The sequence below is a fragment of the Pteronotus mesoamericanus genome, unplaced genomic scaffold (assembly GCF_021234165.1).
Source record: "Pteronotus mesoamericanus isolate MK-2021 breed Mesoamerican mustached bat unplaced genomic scaffold, CSHL_Meso_final contig_42, whole genome shotgun sequence".
Taxonomy (NCBI): Eukaryota; Metazoa; Chordata; class Mammalia; order Chiroptera; family Mormoopidae; genus Pteronotus; species Pteronotus mesoamericanus.
The window spans coordinates 6,705,785-6,717,919 of NW_026555157.1; the positions used below are offsets into that span (position 1 = coordinate 6,705,785).

At 42.6% G+C, this 12,135-nt stretch overlaps 1 pseudogene; it reads right to left on the reverse strand.

The window, feature by feature from the left end:
* Positions 1-8,541: 8,541 nt before the first annotated feature.
* LOC129073584 (40S ribosomal protein S15a-like) lies at positions 8,542-8,936 on the reverse strand (annotated as a pseudogene).
* Positions 8,937-12,135: the final 3,199 nt, after the last annotated feature.

Genomic DNA, 12,135 nt, shown 5'->3' on the forward strand with positions numbered 1-12,135 from the left:
GTCAGGACACCCTCTGGTTCCCTTAGTGAAACCAGAAAATGGGGGGGGCGGGGGGAGAGGGGGCGGGCATTGGGGAAAGACATCGAATTACTTGCCCCGGCCTGGAAGGCACGGAAGATGGAAGCAAAGGAGCTCGCCCTGCGGCACGTGGCAGGCCTGTGGAACCCCACTCCCCTTGCCGGCGTCACTCAGCTCATCCGTTTATTCATTCATGTCAGTGACCAGTTATTAAAACTTCTAAGCTGTGTTAATAGCAGGCCATCCAGTCACTCTAGATAGAATTCAATTAAGAACTTAGACTCCTAAAAAAAAAAAAGAAGAACTTAGAGAAGCCAACTCATGGACCCAGACAACTGCACGGTGATCGCCAGGGGACAGCAGAGAGGGGGGGTAGGCAGTAGAGGGAAAAGGGAGGATGAATGAAAGGTGACAGCAGGAGACTTGACTTAAGGCGGTGAGCACACAATACAATATGGAGATGATGTATTATAAGAATTGTACCCCTGAAACCTATATGATTTCATTAACCCAATACAGGTCACCTCGATAAATTCCACTTAAAAAAGGAGGGGGAAAAAGCTTGGAGCTATTGTTAGACTAATAACCAACAGAAACTAAATCTTAAGTATATGGGAGTGAAGATCAATATTTAAAATATTGAGGCCTGATAAATATTTCACAAATGGAAGGTATTGTAGTCAAGGAGTTGTATTGTAATCAGCATGCTCTCTCGAAAATGTAAGCTCAATCAGTCCTCCTGGGTGGCTGTAGAGGGGAAAAAAAAGGCAGTTGGAGACATGCTGTGAATTAAAAGTGGCTTCTATTTACTTCTCCGCCTACTCATATGGCCCCAATGATGCCCAGTTCAAGGGGGAATCAAATGGCAAGTGGGGCTGCCTGGCCTCCGTCCTTTGCGCTGGTGCAGAAGCCTGCTGTAGAGCTTGATTAAAGGCCTCAACGCCATTTGAAGGCATAATTTTCTATTAAGCCTCTAATTCTCACAATTTTACATACTTTGCATGGAGAGGGAATCTGAACTGTCCTAATGTGTCAGGGTGTTTTAACTCCTGACTCCTAACTTGGCCAGAGCTGTATGGTGAATCAGTATGTCACAGTCCATCAAAGGACGCTTCACTGTTTTTTTGTTGGGTGTTCAGAGATGTGAGAGCTGTATTGGAGTGTTTTGTTTTGTTTTTTAGTCTGTCACCTGTTTGTGAGGAAACAAAGTAATGTAGAGAGGCAAACACAGCATCATAATTACCGCATTTTTCCATGTATAATGCACACTTTATTGCCCAAATTTTTGAGGTAAAAATAAGGGTACACATTATACATGGGTAGTACTAATTCTGTATCTATATAAATGTTTTTAATTCTTTTGGTTATGCTTATGTGTTAAAAGTGTAACTACAAAGCAATAATGATATGCATAGGCAAAATAATACCTTGGAATACAGTAATTAGTTTATATATAAATAAAAAATTGAATTAAAAAACAAAAACAAAAGGTTTTTTTCCTGAAAATTTGGGCCAAAAACACGAGTGCGCATGATACACAGCAAAATGCAGTATATCAAAAAGTGTGGGCACTTGTGTCTTTCATTAGGACACACTACCAACCGAGTATTTTATGAATACCTTCCTCTCATTTCATTCTCCAAACCAATCCCTTGCTTCCTTCCACTCAGAATAAAAGTACGCGTGAATCGTGGCACTGTCCATGAATTTTCAATGGGAAGGATGTTCTGAGCAGTGAAACCTATAAATGGTTCTGCACTAGAATTAACAGGGGAAAGAGGAAGATAAACAGGACAACTAGTTACATCCAAACAAGGTTAACAAGAATGCTGTTCTACAGAAAGAAGAAAAATCAACAGCATTGATAGAAATTAAGCAGTTTCTCAATGGAACTAGTAAATAAATATATAGCTATATGTTTAGTTAAAAGCAAGACCCATTTATGTCTGGTTTCTTCCTGAGCTTCTTAAATAAAGTAAATTTAATAGTAAGTGAGAAAGGTCAACCCAGGACATCCTGTCGCTTGCATGTAATCAAGATTTCTGTTTCATATACGCTTTCAAGACAGGTAGTGGCAAAGGTATATTTAGGAGTCTTACATGTACTTTCCAATTTACAGGCCTATAGATTTACAGTTTGGGCACAGAAATCTCCTAGAAGTACTATTACAGTAAAGTCACTTCCCCTATAACTTTCATTCTGTGATTTTGATAAAAAGATAGTGTGTAGGGCTAATAAAAGCAAAGGTTATATCCATAGCTATAGCTAAAATTATTAGCATGTTTTGGGGTTTTTTTCTGATAGAAAAAGCCATACAAAAATGTTTAGCGAAGTATTTGTTTTGCTTCTTTGCAGCTCAACTTTCTGCAGTGTTCTAGGCATTAAAGTTCAGATTTTGAGTAGAAAACAGATTTTGGAGGTTGCTCCCAGCTGCTTTGTCTAAATGCTTCACCATTTACTCAAAACCCAAGGTGATACCCCAGCTACCCATAAAATATGAACTACTCACAAGAGAAGTGTAGTGAAGTGCATGGAACGTGTGGCTGGCTGGCTGGCCCACTGCGCGCGGGCGCTCAGAAGCACAGCCATGAAGAGCCTGACAGGTACTGAGGCAGGATAGTAAGAGGCGAGGGAAGCTCCTTGACAAGTGGAATGAGGAAAACTATGACAAGATAAATAAACAAGGCCAAGCAATTTGAGCAATTCACAGCCAGCTGATGAATCACAAGGTTTTATCTTCCCTACCCGAGGACACTTAGGAACAAATGATTTACACAGTCCAGGCTGTCCCAGGGCAGACCAGCCTTGGTCCTGGTCCCTCTTCAAAGACCTTTAAAAACAAAACTAACCAGAAAATCCCTGACCCACCTATACACACATTTGAATTTTGGTAAGTCAACAGATTGAAGGACAAGCCTGGAAAGCTAATGACTATTCTATTAAGAATCCCTGCCCCCGCCCCAAGACCCTGACTAGGATTCCCACCAGCCAATGAAACAGAAAAAAGCCTCAAGTCAAAGAACGCAGAGGTCACTCTCCTTAGAGTATGCCCACAGCTTGCGTCTCTGCTCTTCTTTCCCTAAATTCAAAGGGTCCCCACAACACTCACAACCAGGGGAGCAGCGCACAGCGGCAGCTCATCCCACACTTACCCTGTGAACCGTCTCCAAGGCCCCCTTTTCTCTGACCTTCCAGTGAGCTGACAGCCGCCTGCCTCTTCTTTCACTCTAGCTCACTTATTTTACTGTGACTTTTATTTCTCAGGGAGCCAAAGCAGCCCCACCTAGGCGCTCTCCTATTGCTTTTTCTATCCTAAGTTCTTCCTCTGCGTCACTATCCCCATCTTTGACAAATGTACTCTCAAAATCATCTGGACCTGTGTTGTGAAATCTTTCCTGCATGATGTCAAGAATCCACATACTACAGCCGGCCTGAGGCAGACCCACTCGGGGATCTCTTTATTAAACACACATTTTCTGAGATATAAAATAAGAATCAGACTGAAGGAACCATGCAGTAGAAACATGATTATATCATAGGATAAAGAGATGAAATGTTCGAAGATGGCTCCTTAATTGTGAGGCCTGTTACTTTAACCTCAGATGTTAATACCGCCTACCAAAAAAGTAATATAAAATAGAGCTAAATGTTGAAATTGTAAATGGAAAAAAGAAAAAGTGAAAATTTGCAAGTTATTTTTTTCAAGATATGTTTATAGGTGCTTTTATGCTATTCTCCCGTATTTCATTAAAGCCACTGCGTTACTATATTGCACTGCCACTTTTTAAAAAATTACTTGAGGGGGGTGGGGGGACTGGATGAAAGAAGGTGAAGGGATTAGCCGAAGAACATATGTGCATAATCGGTAGATTTAGGCAACAATGTGGTGATGGCCAGAGGGAAGGAGGGGCTGGGTGGAGGTTGGCAAAGGGGGGGCGGGGCAATATAGACATATATAATGGTGTCAACAATAAAAATAAATAAATGTAATATAATAAAATAAAATACTCAACTTACCCGATATTATTTTTGACAGATTTTATTATATTCTGTGTAACTATTTTTCCACATATATTTTATTTATTATGCTATTATAGTTGTCCCGTTTTTTTCTCCCCTTGTATCCCCTCCACCCTGCACCCCCCTCCCACCAGCATCCAGCATCGCCCCCCGCCCTCAGTTCATGTCCATGGGTCATACGTGTAACTTCTTTGGCTTCTCCATTTCCTGTACTATTCTTAACCTCTCCCTGTTTATTTTGTACCTACTGTTTATGCTGCTTATTCCCTGTACCTTTCCCCCCATGCTCCCTCCTCCCCCTCCCCTTGATGTCCATTTCTGTGACTCTGTTCCTGTTCTAGTTGTTTGCTTTGGTTTTGTTTTTGTTTTTGTTTTTTAGGTTCAGTTGTTGATAGTTGTGAGTTTGTTGTCATTTTACTGTTCATAGTTTTGATCTTTTTCTTAGAGAAGTCCCTTTAACATTTCATAAAGTAAGGCCTTGGTGACGATGAACTCCTTTAACTTGACCTTTTCTAGGAAGCATTTTATCTGCCCTTCCATTCTAAATGAAAGCTTTGCTAGATAGAATAATCTTGGATGTAAGTCCTTGCCTTTCGTGACTTTGAAAACTCCTTGCCAGCCCCTTCTTGCCTGCAAGGTTTCCTTTGAGAAATCAGCTGACAGTCTTATGGAAACTCCTTTGTAGGTAACTGTGTCCTTTTCTCTTGCTGCTTTTAAGGTTCTCTCCTTATCTTTAATCTTGGGTAACGTAATGATGATGTGCCTTGGTGTGTGCTTCCTTAGGTCCAACTTCTTTGGGACTCTCTGAGCTTCCTGGATCTCCTGGAGGTCTATCTCCTTGGCCAGATCAGGGAAGTTGTCCTTCATTACTTTTTCAAATAAGTTTTCAGTTTCTTACTCTTCCTCTTCTCCTTCTGGCAGCCCTGTGATTTGGATGTTGGAACATTTAAAGTTGTCCCAGAGGTTCCTAATCCTCTTCTCAGTTTTTTGAATTTTTGTTTCTTCATTCTGTTCTGGTTGAATGGTTGTCTCTTCCTTCTCCTAATTGTTGATTTGAGCTGCGGTTTCCTTCCCTTTACTGCTGGTTCCCTGTGCATTTTCCTTTATTTCACTTCGTATAGCCTTCACTTTTTCCTCTATTTTGCTACCATATTCAACCATTTCTGTGAGCATCCTGATTACCAGTGTTTTGAACTGTGCATCTGATAAGTTGGCCACCTCTTCATCACTTGCTTAGCTCTATTTTTGGAGCTTTCATCTGGGTCATATTTCTTTGTGTAAGCACGCCTTTTATGTTGGAAGGGGCGGAGCCTTAGGTATTTGCCAGGGCAGAGCAACACAGGTGGCTGCGTTGTGACACTGTATGTGGGGGAGGGGTCCGAAAGGGAGCAATGCTGTTTGCTTGACTCTCAGCCAGTTTTCAATCACTTCCCCTGCTACTCACAAGGAAATTGGGCCCTTGTGGTGCTGATTCTCTGGTGGGTGGGTTTGTGTACATTCTAGGACCCTGTGGGTCTCTCCAGTGGACTCTCCTCTGAGGCTGAGAGTTTCTCCCACTGCTGCAACCCCAACAGGTTTTTACAGCCAGATGTTTTGAAATTTCTTTTCCCGAACTGGAACCCTGGGTTGCGGAACTGTTCCTCCCTATTTATCTGCATGCAAATAGGGTACCTCCTGGTCCTCTAGCTGCTGCCTTGCTGCCCGCCCTCTCCACCCCAGCTGCCTGTCTCTACCCTCTTGTTGGTCTGGATGAATGTTTCTTTAATTCCTTGGTTGTTGGACTTCCATACAATTTGATTTTCTGGAAGCCTGGTTATTTTTTGTTTTTAAATTTGCTTTTGTCCTTCTTTTAGCTGTGTGAGGAGGCAGAGTATATCTACCTATGCCTCCATCTTGGCTGGAAGTCTTGTGTAACTAATTATTTTTAAATGTTTGAGTAAACTTTGTATTCCTTCTTTAAAAAAAAGGGGAGGGAGGAATTTGAGTTAATCCTCCTTGCTGAGTCCAATGGTAGTCCTCTCCAGGTGATGGGGAGGGGTGGAGGTGGGCGGCCTCTCCCTAGATGGGCCTGCAGAGAAAGAGAGAGCCAGGGGAACCCCCATGGTGCAGGAAGGTGTGGCACAGGTTACCGCCTTCCGTACCTGAGTTGCATGTTAGCCCCTTACTAAATCCTCACGCCCCCTCCCTTGGCAGGAGTACTGCCAGGATTGGTGAAAAGAGATAATTGTCAAATACTTCCAAAGACTTGGAAGAAAGATGTTGTGACATATAAATCAGTCATTTCTTAGTTCACCATTAATTATGCAAACCTCTTCCTCATCCCACAGGTCTTTTTTTGTTTTTCATGAAGGTCTCATCACTCACTGGCTCTTTCACCCTGGGAGATAACATTATCAGCAGCTATTTATTGAGCACTTGTTCCGTGCTAGGCGCTGTACCAGGGCTTAAGAACACAGCCAGCATCAGACAGACACAGTCCCTATGAGCTAGTCCATAAATTTAGTAAGTTTCTTATTTTCTCTGAGCCTGGATCCCCTCATTTGTTACATAAAAAAATAAATTAATAAAAAATAGTAACCACTGCTCCCGGAAATGTTTCCAGGACTATGTGAAATGAGGAATATAAAAGTGTATAGTGAAAACAACTAGGACTTTAATAAATCTTTCTTCTTCCATCCCCATCACAAACTTCTGTTAAGTTAAAAAAAAAAAAAAGGTAGAAGATCTGGCCACACTGGGTCCACATTCCACCCCCAGGGAGTAGCTGGGGTTGCAACAGTTCCGCCATCTTTAGGTGGAGCACGCAGTGCCCAGCTCTCCATAGCTCTTAGCACAGTTGCTACTGAAGCCTGTATTTTAGTATTTTGCTTGTAGTAGAGAAATAATTTCTCCATGGGCATGAATCCACAGAAAGTGAGAAAAACAGATCATATACCTAGTGGACTGCTTGTTTTACCGCCAACAGGTAGAGTGAAAGCATCTTTGTAGAAGGAAGGAACATAGCTAAGGTTGGCTATGCAAACCCCTAACATGCTCTGCTCATTTACACTACCTGCCTGTCTCGTAAAGGCATTTTATTTCATGTCCTCTCCTTGGAAAATTTGGAGGCTGGGAATCTGCAGACTGTCTGCAACTTTCATCCAGCCCTTCCTCCTCCAGAGCTACCCAAGGTCATGATGAGCTTGTCTTGGCACCTAAGCTTGGTGGAAGGTCTGTCGTCTTTAGCCCTTGCTTGCTTTATCACCTGCAGCAAACTTACCAAATGTCATCCATCAGTCTTCAGGCAGCTAGGAATTTGGGAAACTAACCTTGAGCTTGTTTGCTTAGAGTACTAATAACATGAATTTCTATTATGATCTCTGTCTTTCATACAAGTGAAGAAATTCAGGTTCAGCAGGTAACTAGAAGGTGGGATTTCAGTGCTGAGGTAGAAAGGAGATAGGGAAGGAAACATTTTCTTGCACCTTTCACCGGGGAAAACAAGGTGCCCTTCCCCCACAACCTCTTTCCCTCTTCTTCCAGCACACAAGCAATATGTGCACACATTAGCTCTCAGGTTGTAAGCTGACCAGCTTCTCCCAGCCTCTCCCAGTATCACCCTCACCCAGCAGATGGGGTGGTGCAGGGAGAGGAGCCAGCTGGCATCCACATGCCGTGGGCCTGCTGCCTGGGGGATGGCCGCTGCCAGCCATTGCCGACCCAGGCTGATCACAGAGAGTCGGGCCCTGGAGTCCTCAGCAGAGCCGCTGGCCACGCATGGACAAGGACAGGCTGGAAGCGCTCCCAGTTTTCTACCCAGGGCTGCCCACTACTACCTGGCTCCCAGCTGGGAGGACATGGGGCAGAGGGTGAACATTCATCTCAGCTCTGAAATGGAATGGACTCCCCTCTGCCAGGATGCAGAGAAGCAAGGTCAGTAATCACACAATGCTTGGAGGGTATGTAAACACCCTAGAAAAAGAACAGCCCCACCCTATTGGTGTCAGTGGGGCAAAGGTATAGCCTGGGATGTGGACTCTGGAAGACCTCCCTCTATTCACACCCACTCACTCAATCCCTATTTCATGAGCACCCACTGTGTGCTAGGTACCTAGACAAACACACAGTTTCCTCTGCTTCTTTGGCTAAAGCCACGTAATCCACAGAGGAATTTATTTGCTGAGCCTGGGTCAGATCTTGTGAAAATCCTGAGTAAGTTTCAAGGTTTCTGTGTCTGAAGTTCCTAGTCAGTGTGAAAGCAGCCGACTGACCTGCCGTGGATCGAATGTGTCCCTCCAGAATTCATGCACAGGGCGAGGCAAAAGTAAGTTTACAGTTACTCCTATGGAAAACAATACAATAATTAATAAATAATGATACAGGAATAAACTCTGCGTTCCGCTTACTCACAACTATAAACCTACTTTTGCCCCACCTTGTATTAAGCCCCAATCTCGCTCGCATGCACTTTTTTTGGAGGGGTGGTCCATGGAGTCATTTTATTTGCACATATTTATTACATCCCTAGAAAAAGAATCCCAGGATTTCCCCCCTGTGTGTTTTCATCTTGCTTCTTCATGGTCCGTGATGCCTTCTGAGCTTGTCCGTACACTGAAACCAAACTGCTTGCTGGAAGCAGGTTGTTCTGCCATTTTTCTAGATCTTTGAGTTGCACATCAAATCTGAGGCTGATTACTTCACACTGCTCAACCAGCCTCTGAGGTTCACAACAATTTTCCCAGCTCTGTGGTCATCAATAATTTCAAATACACCAATGTAACCATGCTTCATCATCACAGTTAGAAACCAGATGATGGCTTTGGAGCATGGCCTGATAAGAACCTGGCGTTTGCCTCTCTTTTTGACATTGTTGATACTCCTGAGAAAATCAGACAGGACGTTCATGCACCCCATTATGGCGGCACGGAAAGATGGTGGAAAGGCTAAGCCCTAATCTCAATGTGATGATGTCTGGAGGCCTTTGGGAGGTAACTAGTGTTAGGTTAGGCAATGATGGTGGGGCCATCCTGATGGGATTCATGACCTTTTAAAAGAGGAAGGCAGCAGCCATCTGCAAACCAGGAAGTGAGCTCCTGCCAGACACAGAATCGGAGGGCACTTTGGTCTTGGACTTCCCAGCCTCCAGAAACGTGAGGAATAAATGTTTGTTGCTTAAGCCACACAGCCTATGGTATTTTGTTACAGCAGCTTGAAGTAAGATATCATCCAAACTCAGTTTGTTGGCAAATAATCACTTTGCAGAATGACCAGTTCATTGCACTAGCAGCCAGAGTGTTGGGCTAAAAACTATCATCCAGAGTATAAGCCTGACCTGGATTGCAGGGAAAATGGAAAGAAAAACTTTAGTTTCTACCATGTCCTACCTAACATGGCACTAGGGGCTTTTAAGTATGTCGTTATTTCATTTACATGTCAGAACACTTAACAGTAGGTTTCTCTAGAGATATTATTCATGAAGCATGCGAGGCTCAGCAAGGGTAAAAAACACATCCAAGCTTGCCCAGTCGGTAACTGATACAGCCAGGTTTCAACTCAGTTCCTTCTGGCTTCAAGTGCCGGTTCCATACTCTGCAGCTGTGCATGGGAAGGCTGTGCTAGAGAAAGTTTTTGGGTCTCATCCTGTTGAATTCACCTTGAACCCTTAAAAACATCCTACACCAGCTGCAAACACAGTTTCTAAAGAGAGGATCCATAGTTCCTTCTTGCATCAGTGTTTTCTTCCAGATGACTGAGAGCATCACTGGTGATAGACCAGATTAACCTATTTCAATTTGATGGCTGGATTCTGACACACTAAAAAAATAAGTACATAATGGACAAAAACTACAGTTACACTGAACACAATAATATTTTCTCTTAGGAAATCCTCAGGTTTTGCAATCAAATATTTACTGTAGGTCCAAAAGAAAATATGAATGACCATTTTTCCTTGATTTTAAGATAGAGTTTGGATAGCCTGAAATCAGGATGCCTCTTAAAATCCATTCGAAATTTTAACATGGCAGTCTTTTTCTCTTCTCTCCAACCCCAAGTGAGCTTTCAGATTTGACCTTCAAGTCAGGAGGCATCAAAATGTGCAGTTAAAACAACTGTGTGTCGGAAAATCAGTGTGACCTTAGAAAGGAGAAATATGAAGTAATGAAAAGAAGTCTGACCAGAAAACACTAATTTGTTTTTATATCCCCAATACTTACTGTGCAAGAGCAATGATTTCCACATGTTTGTTAAAAGGACAAATAGATCAATAAAACAGACATGAAATTTTTTTATTAGGAAAAATTTCAAGCATATGCCAAAGTACAGAGTATATTATCATGAATTCCCTCTACCAGCCTCAGTATTTTCAGTTCTTGGTCTATCTCTGTCTGTTTCTTCCTTCATACCCTCCTGGCCCCAGATCATTTTGAAGCCAATTCTGGATGCCAGGGCATTTCACACATAAACATTTCAGTGTATATCTGTGAAAAGCAAACACTACCTTTTTAAAAAACAATAATGACACCATTATCACATCTCTTTAAAATCAATACCAATAATTCCTTAATAGCATCCAGTAGTCATATAGTATCCATACATTTCCTTGATCATCCTATGGTATCTCTCTCTCTCTCTCTCTCTCTCCCCCCCCTCCCCCCTCCCCGCCCCACTCTCTGCCTCAGGATGCAAATGAGGTCTGTACTCCTTCCCCGTATCTGTTATATTGTTGAGGAACCAGGCCTCTCTGGTAGTGTTTCCCATAGTTTGGCTCCTGCCGATGGCATCCCCATGGCATTGCTTAATATGATTCCTGTTCTCTTATATTTCCTGTAAAGTGGTACTTGGAGCTGGAGGATTTTTGCAAACTTGGTTTGGATTTTTTTTTAATTCCATCAAGAGGTATACAATGCCTGGTTTTCTCTGTTTTTGAATGTTACTAAATATTGCTGACTCCTCAGTCATAACCAGCACCTTTAAAATGACTGTCTCATTTACTGAACTACCAAAACATACTTAAAAAATAATAAATCCAGGATGTCAGATATGGTAACTGTTCAGTGATGGGTTCTTTTGATTACAAGGAAGGGTGATTCCCCTGGATTTCCCCAAATAACAGGAGGCTTAAACATAGCCATCTGCAGTGATATAAGAGTTGTGTATCCAGGTAACCTAACCTTAACAAAACAGCATTACACAAACTTGTGTTTCAGTAAGAAAAGGGGGACATGGGGACTGCGGGAATGGCTCTAACGAAGTCATTCTTTATAGTTTTAAGTGAACAGCTAGAACCCTTAAATGGACACATACACATACAGCTTGTGAGTCTGTCCAGCTCTGCTTGCTCAGGAGTCACGTCTTGGGCCATCACCAGCGCGGCGCTTCTTACACATGTCCGTTACTCTTAGCAGAACAAAGGGTTGTGACACTTTTGCAACAGGTCTTTGGTTGTGAGAGTCTGCACATGGCCCCTAGTTAATCAACCATGTCAGGTCCCATCTATCTATTCATGTTGTCTACACACATAGTAACAAAGCACACAAGGCTCTCACAGGAGTTCAGGAAAAGAGCCTCAGCTGGATCTGAGGCAGGTGCAGGGACCCGAGTAGCCAGTGTGCTCCGATGTGTTTTCGGCTTTGGCCAATTCTCTTCCAGTACAGACTAGCTTCATTATGCCCTACTCTGCTTATCTCTCTGAGGCATTAAAATGTTCAATACATAGAGCAGAAGCTTTCAAACATTTTTGGCCCCCACTTAAAAAGCTTTTATTATAACCAAGTACACACAAACATGTAGATGTGTAGGTGAGCCTGTATGCCATGATATGGATATACAGACACACACGCACATATCATCATTCAAAATGAAGTTTCACACACTATTATCCTTACTCTGTGTGATATATTCTGATATTTTATTTTTCTATTCTATTTTTTGTAAAAAGAAAAAAAAAGCTGGTTGTAACCCACTGAATTTATTTCAAAACCCATTGGTGGGTCATAACTTTCATCTTAAAAACCATGCCTTACAGTGAAGGTAGAGATTGAAGAGCATCAAAATAAAGCGCTTGGGAGCTAGACCAATTCCCAATGCAAGGATTAAGACTCTTAAGAGACTGGGGTA